At 46.7% G+C, this 15,781-nt stretch overlaps 1 long non-coding RNA gene across 1 annotated transcript; it reads left to right on the forward strand.

Annotated features, from left to right (window-relative positions):
- Positions 1-551: 551 nt before the first annotated feature.
- Positions 552-10,000, forward strand: LOC130293407 (uncharacterized). Its single transcript, XR_008848199.1, has 3 exons — positions 552-759; positions 8,545-8,680; positions 9,983-10,000. It is a non-coding gene; the product is annotated as an uncharacterized LOC130293407 (long non-coding RNA).
- Positions 10,001-15,781: the final 5,781 nt, after the last annotated feature.

Raw genomic sequence — 15,781 nt, forward strand, 5'->3', positions numbered from 1 at the left:
CGCAACACGTGACCTCCCCCAACCGCCGTCATTTTCTGGAACCTTCTGAACGTCCGCATTGAGCCGGCTTTTCTCGTTGCCGCCGCCATTTTTAAGTGATTCAGAGGCGCGCGGGTTTATTGTTTTTATTCTTTTCCTATCACACTTGGCCTCCCTAGACGGAGAACCTGAAGTTAAATATCAGCGTCTACACTCCAGTCCTATCATATGTAGGAAAGCGGGGAAAAACCCATGCAGGGAATTGAAAATGATGTGTGAAATAAATTCCATAATAAACCATCAGAACACGAGTGCCATTGTAATGACTCAAAATGTTTTATTTCTTTAATTCAGCAGACGTTTTATTTAGGTAAATTTTTTATGATAACGTTGGCTTTGCCCTCTACAAAAATGGCGGACGGCGTCACCTCACGGGCAAATCTATGCGTGAGGAAAGGAGAGAGAGGGCGTTGTGATAGGCTGGCGAGGTCACGTGGTGTCCCGTCGCGGGAAACGGCATCCAATCAATGGGGCTCTGGGTAGAGTCGTCCTCGTTGTGAGGAGACGTTGTGTAATGAGGAGATTGGGGGCGGTCACGTGGTGGCCGGCGTTACAGTTTTTGATTTATTTTTAATTTTATTATACATAAGCACGGATAACGAGCTGTGAGGCGTCTACGTGTATGGGGCGAGGCTGGTGTCCATATTATAGGTTACATAGGTGGAAACAGCCATAGACTCTCCATTAGTAGTAATACTGCTCTGTATCACGTGTGTGGAGGTGAGGACACATGCAGCAGCCATTATATGACTGGAAACTGTCTCCAAGATGGAGTTTATATTAATTGCGGTGTTTCCCAACCAGGGTGGCTGTCCGGGCATGCTAGGAGTTGTAGTTTTGCAACAGCTGGAGGCACCCTGGTTGGGAAACACTAATTTAATGATTGTGTTTTAGGGTGCGTTCACACTGAGCAAATCAATAGGAATTCACGCAGAAAAATTTACGTGCGGAAAAAATAATTTTCTATTTGGGCGGAAATGGGGGAGAAAGAAGTGAAGGGGTTTTCAGCCATTTCCGCTCAAATTCTGTGCAAAAACGATGTCGGTCGGAATTTTTTTTTTTACCAACGTGTTCTTTCTTCAAGCGGAAAGGAATTCAGCATCGGAATGCCGCTAGCAGAATTTTCACAGTGTGAACAGGACAGCGGAAATAACATTAAAGTCAATGGGCAGAGGGGATGTGCATCAATTTGGAGCGGAGAATTCAAGAGGAATTACTCGAGTAAATTCCTCTTGAATTATTCAGTGTGAACGCACCCTTATTGTAATTTTACATTTGGTGTATACTGCACCAATTTGTGAAACTTTAAGTTGGCATCCTTTATGGCAGGGATTCCCAAGCTGTGGTACTACAGCTGTCAGCATGGTGTTCTTATACAGTGGTCCCTCAACATACGATGATAATTTGTTCCAAATGAACCATCGTTAGTTGAAACCATAGTATATTGAGGGATCCGTGCACTAATAAGTATAGGAAGTTATACTCGCCTGTCCCCGCCGCTCCGGACAGTCAATGCTGCCCTGGATGTCGCCCTCCATCCCTGTCACCGGGGTGTCTCTACTGCCTGGTAATCATCGCTCTTCATCGCCGTCATCACGTCGCTGCTCACGCCCCTCCTATTGAATGGCGTGCGAGGCGACGTGATGACAGGGATGCATGAGATCCTGAAGAAGACGGTCCGGAGCGCCGGGGACAGGTGAGTGATCATCACCGGACCACATGGGACTCCTTAAATGGCTATCCGGCGGCAGCTGAAGCAGTCTGCGCTGCCGGAAAGCCGTTTATGCGATGGCCCCAACATACTAAAGCATCATATGTTGATGCTGCCTTCAACATGCGATGGCCTCTTAGAGACCATCGTATGTTGAAATTATCATAGGTCGGGGGGTCACTGTACTAAGTAAGGCTGAGTTCACACTACGTTTTCTCCCATACGGGAGAGCATACGGCAGGGGGGAGCTAAAACCTCGCGCTCCCGTATACCTTCGTATGCGCTCCCGTATGTCATTCATTTCAATGAGCCGGCCGGAGTGAAACGTTCGGTCCGGTCGGCTCATTTTTGCGGTTGACCACAGTTTTAGGTCCGGTTGTAAAAGCACATACGGCGCAAAAATGAGCCGACCGGACCGAACGTTTCACTCCGGCCGGCTCATTGAAATGAATGACATACGGGAGCGCGAGGTTTTAGCTCCCCCCTGCCGTATGCGCTCCCGTATGGGAGAAAACGTAGTGTGAACCCAGCCTAAGGCTGGGTTCATGCCACGTTTTTGCAGTACAGTTCCCGTATACGTTTTCAATTTGAAAACCGTATGGAACATTACTGAAAACCGTATGCCTTACTCTCCATTGAAAACCGTATGCGAAAAGATGCATCCAGTTGCATCCGTTTTGCTTCTTGTACAGTTTTGTCAGTTTTCTCCCCGTACCCAAAACCGTAGCCTACCACGGTTTTTGGTATTGAAAACGTATACATGGGAGTCAATGGGAACTGTACAGAACAGTATGTGTGTACGGTTCCATCTGGTTTTCACCATACGGTTTTTGACTGTGCACATTTTTTTCTTGGAATTTCAATCAAACAAGTGAAACTTTATTCATAATGGAGTGAAGGGTGAAAAACATAAGTTTTTTTCTTTAAAAAACGGATGCAACCGGACATCATTTTTCAAACGTAGTTTTTAACCGTATGCAGGTTAAAATTTGTACACACGTTTTGATACAGTTTAGTCTGGTTTTGAGGAATCAGTTTTTCTTTAAAAGCCTGATACGGGAACTGTATTGCAAAAACGTGGTGTGAATGCAGCCTAAGACAGGCATGGTTTTTGTATCAATATAAGACTAGACTTATAGGGAGAGATTTATCAAAGCATCTGTGCAGAGGAAAAAATTGATCAGCTTGCTTCTTATATGACAGTGCGCTCAACCTATCACCGGCCGAGGCAGAACATCGCTGCAGCCGGTGATAGGCTGACGGCTCTCTGACGTTCCCATCCCCAGGAAGCAGGTGAGGCCGGTACCGGACCAACAGGAGGTGAGTTAAAGTTTATTTTGTTTATCTTTGGCAGCCCGGGCATAGGGATACAGTATACAGTACAGAGTTCCAGCTCCGGCAGCGTGCAACACACAGGAGGATGAGGAAGGCAGCGCTTGCGGGTGACGTGATTAGTTCCCCGATGGGGACAGCGCAGCGCTGGGCTGTTAATTTATTTTGGAGGGGGTGGGGTGGGAGCAGAACAGCGCTCGCAGGTCACATGATGCGGGGGGGGGCAGAAATACCGTTATATACCGTGGAACCACCATAAGTTACAAACATACTCTGATGCACATTTTTGGTCATACCACCCAGCCCTAGTTGAATACACCATAAAATATGCTATATACACACATGTATGTGTGTAACTTCACCCTAAAACCCACAGTTTAGTATTAATATATATATATATATATATATATATATATATATATATATATATTCTCCTTTTCTTTATAATAAATAAATGAAAGGAGTTCTGCCCTGAAGACAATGCATCTGCTTGCTAGCATTCATGCCTCATGACCACTGCAGCATTATGGTAGAGAACACATTTAATAATCATATTTCTCCTATAGATCAATACTCTATTTTGCTTGATGTCAGGGTTTTCCTATAAATTAGCTCAGTGTTTCCCAACCAGTGCCTTCTGATGTTGCAAAACTACAATTCCCAGCATGCCCGGACAGCCCTTGGCTGTCCGGGCATGCTGGAAATTGCAGTTTTACAACAGCTGGAAGCACCCTGGTGGGAAACTAGATTAGCTTTTCTAGTAGCTTCTTTGAACAGAACAGCAGCAAGATGTTCCCGATGAGAACGTTCACCCCCTCCCACCTAACTATCCTGTTTCCTTTGTGGATTCCCTGCCCCCTCTCCCCCTTCTTGCTGCGTGTCCTTCTTTTATCTTCCTGCTGCAGACACACAGCCGGCTCCACCATGCGATGCGATCATCTAATACACTTTTCCATCTAATGATTATGTCCATTTGCAGCCTGTAAAGTCTAATTATGGAGAACATGGTGGAGAGGTCATTTGCGTTGTTTTCTTCAAAAATCTTCCCCATCCTCTGTAGTATATGCCTTTTAATGTGTGTGATATTTATAGAAGCTACCAAATGTCTCTGTGGAAATCTATGGTAGATGTTCTGTTTTCGTTACATTCATCAAAAATGACAAATCGGACATATTTTTTTTTTTATTGAAAATAGCTTTATTTACAATCTGTCGTCAAGTCAGAAACACACTGGAGTCAAACTCACAGCGAAAACTGGATCTCAGTATTATAAATATATCTTCCACATACTAAGTAGCAGAAGTAGAAGTGCTAGAAGATTACAATATATAGTTCCATGTGGGGACTTAAAAAATGTAAATAAAATAAAAAAATTTTCGTAATAAACCCCCCTCAGATTTCTTTTATTTTTCAGAAGCCTTTTCAAAAATGAAAGAAGCATTTACATAGATAGGTTACATAGGTTACATAGATTTCTTGCATTACTATTAAAGTTAATAAAATTGTGTTCCTGTAATAAGATAATTTTCTTGAATGGGTTGTTGTAGTAAAACCACATATAATACAAAGGAGAAACAGTAGCTCATGATATGTTTTGCTTGGAAGGCCATGTATTAACATCAAGGGAAATTTATAAAAACTTGTGCAGAAGAATTCATTAGAAGTTAGAATCTGTTTGCTATGGGCAACTGCTTCACTGTTCCTTTCCACAAGTTAAGATACAGTCATGGCCATAAATGTTGGCACCCCTGAATTTTTTCAAGAAAATTAAGTATTTCTCACAGAAAAGGATTGCAGTAACACATGTTTTGCTATACACATGTTTATTCCCTTTGTGTGTATTGGAACTAAACCAAAAAAGGGAGGAAAAAAAGCAAATTGGACATAACGTCACACCAAACTCCAAAAATGGGCTGGACAAAATGATTGGTACCCTTTCAAAATTGTGGAAAAATAAGATTGCTTCAAGCATGTGATGCTCCTTTAAACTCACCTGGAGCAAGTAACAGGTGTGGGGAATATACAAATAACACCTGAAAGCAGATGAAAAGGAGATAAGTTCACTTTGTATTGTGTGTCTATGTATGCCACACTAAGCATGAACATCAGTAAGAGAAGAGAACTCTCTGAGGACTTGAGAACCAAAATTGTGAAAAAATATCAACAATCTCAAGGTTACAAGTCCATCTCCAGTGATCTAGATTTGCTTTTGTCCACAGTGCGCAACATTATCAAAAAGTTTGCAACCCACGGCACTGTAGCTAATCTCCCTGGGTGTGGATAGAAGAGAAAAATTGATGAAAGGTGTCAATTCAGGATAGTCCGGATGGTGCATAAGCAGCCCCAAACAAGTTCCAAAGATATTCAAGCTGTCCTGCAGGCTCAGGGAGCATCAGTGTCAGCACAAACTATCTGTCAACATTTAAATTAAATGAAACACTATGGCAGGAGACCCAGGAGGACCCCACTGCTGACACAGAGACATAAAATAGCCAGACTGATGATTTTGCCAAAATGAACTTGAGTAAACAAAAATCCTTCTGGGAAAACGTCTTGTGGACAGATGAGACCAAGATAGAGCTTTTTGGTAAAGCAAATCATTCTACTGTTTACCGAAAACGGAATGAGGCCTACAAAGAAAAGAACACAGTACCTACAGTGAAAAATTATGTGTTGGGGTTGTTTTGCTGCCTCTGGCACTGGGGGCCTTGAATGTGTACAAGGCATCCTGAAATCTGAGGATTACCAATGGATTTTGGGTCGCACTGTACAGCCCAGTGTCAGAACGCTGGATTTGTATCCGAGATCTTGGGTCTTCCAGCAGGACAATGACCCCAAACATAAGTCAAAAAGCACCCAGAAATGGATGGCAACAAAGCGCTGGAGAGTTCTGAAGTGGCAGCAATGAGTCCCGATCTAAATCCCATTGAACACCTGTGGAGAGATCTTCAAATTGCTGTTGGGAAAAGGCGCCTTTCAATAAGAGACCTGGAGCAGTTTGCAAAGGAAGAGTGGTCCAACATTCCGGCTGAGAGGTGTAAGAAGCTTATTGATGGCTATAGGAAGCGACTGATTTCAGTTATTTTTTCCAAAGGGTGTGCAACCAGATATTGAATTTGCTTTTTTTCCTCCTTTTTTTGGTTTAGTTTCAATACAGACAAAGGGAATAAACACGTGTATAGCAAAACATGTTACTGCAATCTAGGGCTGGGCGGTATACCGGTTCATACCGAACACCTAAATTTTTGTGCTGCACAATATGAATTTTTCCCATACCACAATGCCGGTTGGGCCCCTCTCCCTCGGGAATGAATGAATTATCAGTCCAGCGCTGCACTGTCCCCACATCTGGGAACTAATGCTATGTGACCCGTGAGCACTGTTCTGCGCCCCCCCCCCCAAATTAATTATCAGGCCAGTGCTGCGCTGTCCCCATTGGGGTAAATACTCATATATCAACCGCAAGCGCTGCCCTCCTCGTCCTGTTTGTTGCAGGCCGCCGGCACTGACACTCTATACTGTACGCTGTATCCCTATGCCCGGGCTGCAAAAGATAAACAAAATAAAGTTTAACTCACCTTCCCCGTCGGTCCGAACCTGCTTCCTGGGTACTTGAACGTCGGCGAGCCGTCAGCCTATCACCAGCCACAGCGATGTTCAGCCTCGGCTGGTGATAGATTGAGCGCACTGTCAGGTAAGAAGCCGGCTTCTTGCATGACAGGGGGCTCAGCCTATCACCGGCCTAGGCGAAACATCGCTGCGGCCGGTGATAGGCTGACGGCTCTCCAACGTTCCTGTCCCCAAGAAGCGTGAGGCCGACGTAGGATGGTGCATTAAAGTTTATTTTGTTTATCTTTTGCAGCCCGGGCATAGGGATACAGCGTACAGTATAGAGCAGTGGTTCTTAACCTGGGTTAGATCGAACCCCAGGGGTTCGGCGGGGGAGGTCGCAACAGGACAAGCAAACCAAGCAATTGCTTGGGGCCCCGAGCTGAGCCGGTGTTTGCCCATCCTGTAGCGACGGGGCAATTCCCCCCATAACTGTTAACTCCCTGCGGCCCCGGGTTAAAGGGGTATTCCAGGCCAAAACTTTTTTTGATATATCAACTGGCTCCGGAAAGTTAAACAGATTTGTAAATTACTTCTATTAAAAAATCTTAATCCTTCCAATAGTTATTAGCTTCTGAGGTTGAGTTGTTGTTTTCTGTCTAACTGCTCTCTGATGACTCACGTCCCGGGAGCTGTGCAGTTCCTATGGGGATATTCTCCCGGGACGTGACATCATCATTGAGCAGTTAGACAGAAAACTTCAGAAGCTAATAACTATTGGAAGGATTAAGATTTTTTAATAGAAGTAATTTACAAATCTGTTTAACTTTCCGGAGCCATTTGATATATATATATAAAAAAAGGTTTTGCCTGGAATACCCCTTTTAAGTTTAAAAACGCTGGGCCGCCGGGACATCACTGACGTCCCGTGCGTGCGCCCATGGAAACGAAAGCGCCAAGGTCCGGAGGATAGAGAAGGAGGAAGATGCGCGCTGGCCAGCTTGGTAAGTGACCAGCGGCACGTCATCTTCGGTGCTCCGACCACCGGTCCCGAGACCTACTGCTATAGCCGGAGCGGTGGTCAGAGCACTGAAGTGGGCAGTACACAGGCATACAGCCTCCAGCCATACACTGTGTATGGCTGGAGGCTGTATGTCTGTGGGGGAACACTGCCTACATCAGTGGTCTTCAACCTGTGGACCTCCCGATGTTGCAAAACTACAACTCCCAGCATGTCCGGACAGCTGTTGGCTGTCCGGGCATGCTGGGAGTTGTAGTTTTGCAACATCTGGAGGTCCGCAGGTTGAAGACCACTGGCCTGCCTAATGTGGGGGAACACTGCCTGCCTAATGTGGGGAACACTGCCTACCTAATATGGGGGAACTCTGTCTGCCTCATGTGGGGGAACTCTGTCTGCCACCTGTGGGGGAACACTGCCTGCCTAATGTGGGGGAACACTGCTTGCCTAATGTGGGGGAACACTGCTTGCCTAATGTGGGGGAACACTGCTTGCCTAATGTGGGGGAACACTGCCTGCCTAATGTGGGGGAACACTGCCTGCCTAATGTGGGGGGGAACACTGCCTGCCTAATGTGGGGGGGAACTCTGCCTAATGTGGGGGGGAACACTGCCTGCCTAATGTGGTGGAACACACATTAGAAAATGACATGAGAGTGGCACTTGCCAAGGTAAAGCTGCGCATTTCTGAACTGGTCTCTGAAAGACAACAGCAGAAGTCACTGATTTGCAGTAAATATTCTTGATGTTTTTGTGTGAAAATCATGTTTTCATGGTTTTGTTCTTTGTTCTTAATGGTTTTGTTCATTTTGTGCACCTATGTATAAATATATACTTAAATATATACCTCCTATGTTTTGAATTCGAAAAAATCATATTTTATTTTTCCAATTAAGAGGGGTTCGGTGAATGCGCATATGAAACTGATGGGGTTCAATACCTCCAACAATGTTAAGAACCACTGGTATAGAGTGTCAGCGCCGGCGGACCGCAAAAAACAGAAGGACGAGGAGGGCAGCGTTTGTGGGTGACGTGAGTAGTACCCCGATGGGGACAGCGCAGCGCTGATAATTAATTGGGGGGGCGGGGTAGAAGCAGAACAGCACTCGCGGGTCACATGATTTGGGGGGGGGGGAAGGTTAGAGAAATACCGTGGAACCGCCATAAGTTACAAAAATACCGTGATACACACATTTGGTCATACGGCCCAGCTCTACTGCAATCCTTTTCTGTGAGAAATTCATTTTTCTTAATTTTCTTGAAAAATTTCAGGGGTGCCAACATTTACGGCCATGACTGTAAATTACCCCCATCATCTTTTCGCTCTCCGTTTGATAATAGGTTGGAAAAAGCTCTGATGGATAATTTTTTATATATCCCACTATATAGGCATGTAGTGTTATATCATCCTTAGGGTTCTAGCGCAAGAAAAAAATAACGGTGTTTATCGCTCCTTTATATCACCTTACTGTATGAGATATTATTTTCTTGTTGGTTTGGTAAGTTGTTAGTTACTGAGTACTGATACTTGTTACACTACAGCATTGCACAAATAACGTAATCAGGATGCAAACACGAATTATTCAGGAAATAGGAGTGTGGGTTTACTTTCTAACTGTATCATGAGTCATGATCTTAGTATGCATGCTACTAAGTGCCTTAAAGTGCCAACCCTTTCCCATATGCTGTTTTAGGACATGATAGAGAAAGGCTTCCAGCTCAGGACCCCTTTCTTTATCCTGAGTAAAACAAGTACAACAAGCTTACATTCTAGGGGACTTGGCAAAACCTTGTACACTAACATGTTTTCTCATTCATGTAAAGTGAATCTACGGGACCTGCCCTTACTAGGGCCCATTTACCTCAGGTATAGATATTATCATCTTTTCTTATGTGTTGAACTATAAAGTGCACATGTCAGCGGGGAAACAGGGTTGTAAATAAGCCCATGGCTAGATAGTGCTTCTCTTCAAGATTCCAGGAATATATTAATATTTTTTTAAATCTTCACAGTCCTTTCCAGCACTGAGATAAATCTCAGGTAAGTTCAGCCCATGTGCTCTTATTCAGAGCCTCTGTACGCACTTGCATCCATTTACCCAATTTTGACCTGGGTTTTTTCTCTGCTGGGAAGCTGTGTGTGCTTTTTAACCCCATTTACATATTAACAAAAAGTCATATATCTCAGTCCTGGAAACCACTATGGAGATTAAAAAAAAATAATAATAAAAAGATATCCATGGAAATGAGCTGTAGCTAGCCATGGGCTTATTTACACCCATGTTTTTATGCTGACATTTTTATTGTGTTTTTAACATACATTTTCTTTTTCAGAATACAGTAGTAGTGAGGGTAAATGAGACCAGAATTTTAAATCCATAGCATGTGAATTACACCTGTGGAAGAAACAAGGGTTTGTTTCCATTTTTCCCTTTAAGGGTAGGGTCACACGTAGCGTATTTGATGCTGCAGATGCGCTCCTGACTGTCCCTAGGGTGAGCTCCCTGCTGTGCCAGTGTGTCCTGCTTTGTCTGCTCATTGCATCAATCCGCTACTACGAGCAAACACACAGGGATTTTGTGAGTCGTGCGCATGTGCAGTGTACTCACAGACATTGTCGCTGCTCTTGGCCTAGCTCAGAGCAGGGGGAGCACGATGACCACGATGTCTGGGAGTAAACTGCACATGCACGTACGACTCTCAGATCACTGTGTGTATGCTCGGAGTGGCAGCAGAGACGGCTCTCCCATTAGGTGAGTTAGGCAGCCGCCTAAGGCTTCGCGTTGGAGGGGGCCTCGTGGCCACCTAACTCACCTCCCTAACAGAATTTACACATCGCCACTCTGCAGAGCCGCTGGTCACTTTGTATCCTGCTCTGTTATGGCTTGAATAAAGAATTGCCTTTTTATTGCACAAGAAACCTGCACTGGACCTCCGTTTTTTCCTTATATTAAATTATAAGCGTGTCTTAAAGGGGTACTCCGGTGAAAACCTTTTTTCTTTTAAATCAACTGGTGGCAGAAAGTTAAACATATTTGTAAATGACTTCTATTAAAAAATCTTAATCCTTCCTGTACTTATTAGCTGCTGAATACTACGGAGGAAATTATTTTCTTTTTGGAATGCTCTCTGATGACATCACGACCACAGTTCTCTCTGCTGACATTATTTAATTTAAGTCCCCAGCACTTCAAGGCAGCAGTGCTAACCACTGAGCCACCATGCTGCCCTTAGCATACATCTGCTATGCACGGTTGCTGTTTTCGGCAGTCTGGATGTGGATCCTCTGTGTCAGCGAGGGATTGGCGTGGACCGTACAGGTGGACCGGTTCTAAGCTGCTACAGGTATTCACCAGAGCCCACCGCAAAGCGGGATGGTCTTGCTGCGGCGGTAGCAACCAGGTCGTATCCACCAGTAACGGCTCAACCTCGCTGACTGCTGAGAAGGCATGGGACAGAAGGACTAGACAGATGCGAGGTCAGACGTAGCAGAAGGTCAGGGCAGGCGGCAAGGTTTGTAGTCAATGGTGATGGCAGAAGGTCTGGAAACACTGGTATGGCAATCACAAGAAACGCTTTCACTAGGCACAAGGGCAACAAGATCCGGCAATGTTGGGAAGGGGAAGTGCGGTTATATAGAACAAGGAGCAGGTGGAAGCTAATTACAGTGATTGGGCCAGGCACCAATCAGTGGTGCACTGGCCCTTTAAATCTTAGAGAGCTGGCGCGCGCACGCCAGGACGTGACAGCCAGGGACCAGGACAGGTGAGTAGCTTGGGATGCGATTCGCGAGCGGGCGCGTCCCGCTATGCGAATCGCATCCCCGCCGGCAGTGTCAGTGCAGCGCTCCTGGTCAGCGGGGCTGACCGGGGCGCTGCAGAGAGAAAAACGCCGCGAGCGCTCCGGGGTGGAGCAGGGACGCGGAGCGCTCGGCGTAACAGTACCCCCCCTTAGGTCTCCCCCTCTTTTTGTCTGCTTGTCCCTTCAAATGAGACGAGAACATTGGGAGCGACTCTAGAGTTTCCTTCCGGAAAAAAGAGAAGTCCTGGGTAACTTCATCAGCGGCAGGCAATCCAGAAGAAGTGGGAATGGGGAGGAGGGGCAGAGGGTGAAGCTTGTCACGGGGCAGAGTGTTACCAGGAAGGGGGCTATGAGGAGGCAAAATCTCAGCTTGTTTTTTGCCGAAAATATCCTTGGGAGGGACCTCAGGAGTTGGACAGGTGGGAGCAGATGTGAGGCATCGTTTGTGACAAGCAGGACCCCAATTCTTGATCTCCCCGGTGGTCCAGTCAAGGGTAGGAGAATGACGTTGGAGCCATGGCAGACCGAGGAGGACTTCAGAGGTGCAGTTGGGCAGAACAAAAAATTCAATTTTTTCGTGATGCAGTCCAATGCTCATAAGCAGGGGTTCCGTGCGGTAACGCACAGTGCAGTCCAATTTTACTCCGTTGACCGAAGAAATGTAGAGCGGCTTGACGAGATGGGTTACTGGAATGCTGAACCTATTAACAAAAGAGGCCAGAATAAAATTTCCCGCAGAACCAGAGTCCAAGAAGGCGACAGCTGAGAAGGAGGAATTGGCAGAAGGAGAAATCCGCACGGGCACAGTGAGATGTGGAGAAGCAGACTTCACACCAAGAGACACCACTCCCACGTGAGCTGGGTGCGTGCGTGCGTTTCCCAGACGTGGAGGACGAATAGGGCAATCCACTAGGAAATGTTCGGTACTAGCGCAGTACAGACATAAATTTTCATCTCTGCGACGAGACCTCTCTTCATGGGTCAGGCGAGACCGATCCACTTGCATAGCCTCCTCGGCGGGAGGCACAGGGGTAGACTGCAAAGGATTCCGTGAGAGAGGTGCCCAGAGAGCAAGGTCCTTTTCCTGGCGGAGCTCCTGGTGTCTTTCAGAAAAACGCATGTCAATGCGGGTGGCCAAATGGATAAGTTCATGCAGGTTGGCAGGAATTTCTCGTGCGGCCAGCACATCCTTGATGTTACTGGATAGGCCTTTTTTGAAGGTCGCGCAGAGGGCCTCATTGTTCCAAGATAATTCAGAGGCGAGGGTACAAAACTGGATGGCGTATTCGCCTACAGAGGAACTTCCTTGGACAAGGTTCAGCAAAGCAGACTCGGCAGAGGAGGCCCGGGCTGGCTCCTCGAAGACACTACAGACTTCAGCGAAGAAGGACTGGACAGTGGCTGTGGCAGGATCATTGCGGTCCCAGAGCGGTGTGGCCCATGACAAGGCCTTTCCAGACAGAAGACTAACTACGAAAGCCACCTTAGACCGTTCTGTGGGGAATTGGTCCGACAACATCTCCAAGTGTAGGGAACATTGAGACAGGAAACCACGGCAGAGTTTAGAGTCCCCTAGCGGAGGCTAGGAGCGTGCACTCGCTGCGGAGGAGGTACAGGAGCTGGCGGAGGAGATGGTTGCTGCTGTAGCTGTGGCAGAAGTTGCTGTAGCATGGCGGTCAACTGCGACAGCTGCTGTCCTTGTTGGGCGAACTGTTGTCCTAATTGCGCTATCTGTTGAGACTGCTGGGCGACCACCGTGGTAAGGTCAGCGACAACTGGCAGCGGGACCTCAGCGGGATCCATGGCCGGATCTACTGTTAGGATTCGGCAGGCTGGATGTGGATCCTCTGTGTCAGCGAGGGATTGGCGTGGACCGTACCGGTGGACCGGTTCTAAGCTGCTACAGGTATTCACCAGAGCCCGCCGCAAAGCGGGATGGTCTTGCTGCGGCGGTAGCAACCAGGTCGTATCCACCAGTAACGGCTCAACCTCGCTGACTGCTGAGAAGGCGTGGGACAGAAGGACTAGACAGAGGCAAGGTCAGACGTAGCAGAAGGTCAGGGCAGGCGGCAAGGTTCGTAGTCAATGGTGATGGCAGAAGGTCTGGAAACACTGGTATGGCAATCACAAGAAACGCTTTCACTAGGCACAAGGGCAACAAGATCCGGCAATGCTGGGAAGGGGAAGTGAGGTTATATAGAGCAAGGAGCAGGTGGAAGCTAATTACAGTGATTGGGCCAGGCACCAATCAGTGGTGCACTGGCCCTTTAAATCTTAGAGAGCCGCACGCCCTAGAGAGCGGAGCCGCGCGCGCCAGGACGTGACAGCCGGGGACCGGGACAGGTAAGTAGCTTGGGATGCGATTCGCGAGCGGGCGCGTCCCGCTATGCGAATCGCATCCCCGCCGGCAGTGTCAGTGCAGCGCTCCCGGTCAGCGGGTCTGACCGGGGCGCTGCAGAGAGAAAAACGCCGCGAGCGCTCCGGGGAGGAGCAGGAACAGTTGCTAAAATGGACAGAGATGTCAGCAGAGAGCACTGTGTTCGTGATGTCATCAGTGTTCCAAAAAGAAAGGAATTTCCTCTGTAGCATTCAGCAGCTAATAAGTACTGGAAGGATTAAGATTTTTTAATAGAAGTAATTTACAAATATGTTTAACTTTCTGCCACCAGTTGATTTAAAGGAAAAAAGGTTTTCACCGGAGTACCCCTTTAATGATGCGCCAATAGTTAAATGCGGACCGTTCAGCTGTTTTGAACAAGGAGCCATTGGCTCCTTGTCCTGTCAATCACTCTTGTGGCCACCCACTTTATGCAGGCAACCACAAGAGGCAGCGCGATCTTGCTCTGTGCTCCGGCGCATGAGTGACGTTATCATGTGCTGGAGCACAGACTGGGGCAGGAGACCAGAAGAGAGGACAAGCTGCTGCTGACTATGGGAGCTAAGTGAGTATCTTTTATTTTTATTTTTTATATTTTCAAGAGGGGTTCCACTATTGCTACTACTTAAGGGGGTTGCTGCTATCTAAAAGAGGCTTATGCTGGCATTGCTACCTAAAGGGGGTTGCTGCTGCCTCTACCTAAAGGGGGCTGCTGCTACTTCCTAAAGGGGGCTGCTGCTGCTACTTCCTAAAGGGGGCTGCTGCTGCTACTTCCTAAAAGGGGCTGCTGTCGCTGCTGCTACTACAGGAGGGGCTACTATGAACAGGGGAACCTACCTACTGGGAGTAAGTCCAATTTATAGATGACTGCTAGTACCTACCCCTGTACCTACCTACAGGTGGCACCTACCTACTCGAGGGACATGTAATGTGGGAATCAATGTAAAGGTACCTGTCTTCCTACTTGAGCGACCTAACTACTTAATGGCGGGGGCTACCTGCTCTTCCCCCAACCTACTTATCAACCCACTCTACTGTGTGGGACACCCAGGGGGTTATTAACACTGTTTTGAGTGCTACAAGTGCTGGAAAAGTGCACAGCCTAAAATGTTTGTCTGGCAGGTTCTATGGAGACAAGTCGTGACTGGAAGAAATTGTCATGACTGTCTGGGCTGGATGGAGAAAAAAAAGAAATGGGAACAACTCTGATCAGAGAAGACGTCACCCGATGTAACTGTTTTTACTCACTTATATGGTTTGCAGAGCCTGTGTAGAGCTGAGGTCACTAACGTCTGTGTACAGTGGTTTATTCAGTATGGTAGTATTATCCCCTTACTATGTGGGGTAATGTGTAGTCATGGTGTGGTGGAATTATTTGTCCCTTGTATAGTGGTGTTGTCGGTGATACTGGACTGTGTATAGTGGTTTTATACAGTATCAGCATAGTAGTATTATCCAGTCACTATATTGAGGTAATGGTAGTGGTCATGGTGTGGGTCAATTATTAATCTCTTGTAAAGTGGTGTTATTGGTCTCTGCATAGTGGTTTTTATATAATAACAGTATGAAGGTATTAGCAGGAGTAATATGTCGTCCTGCTGTAGAGGTATTAAAAAAAAGGCTCATGATTGAGTTTTGCCTAAGGCCTCACAAAGTCTAGAGCCGCCTCAGAGCCGCAGATGCACTATGTGTGACCCTACAGTGACTTGAAATTTCAAACAACTTCCCTCCATGCGATAGCCTCCATGTGAGTTCCTAAGAAATACTCCTTTCCCAGGAAAAAAGTCTTGGTGTCTGCAGTCTTTACTTCCCTGAAGTCTGCTGTCCACTACCTGTTGTTAGGGGAACTCTGTTTCTAGTAACAGAACACAGGAAGTGAGGTGGGGCTTAGCATGTTCTTTGTGCAGGAGAAAGCCTGCTCAGTGAACCTGCAAGCTGAGCCAGTCTGTCTGCTA

Source organism: Hyla sarda, chromosome 10 (genome assembly GCF_029499605.1).
Source record: "Hyla sarda isolate aHylSar1 chromosome 10, aHylSar1.hap1, whole genome shotgun sequence".
Lineage (NCBI taxonomy): Eukaryota > Metazoa > Chordata > Amphibia > Anura > Hylidae > Hyla > Hyla sarda.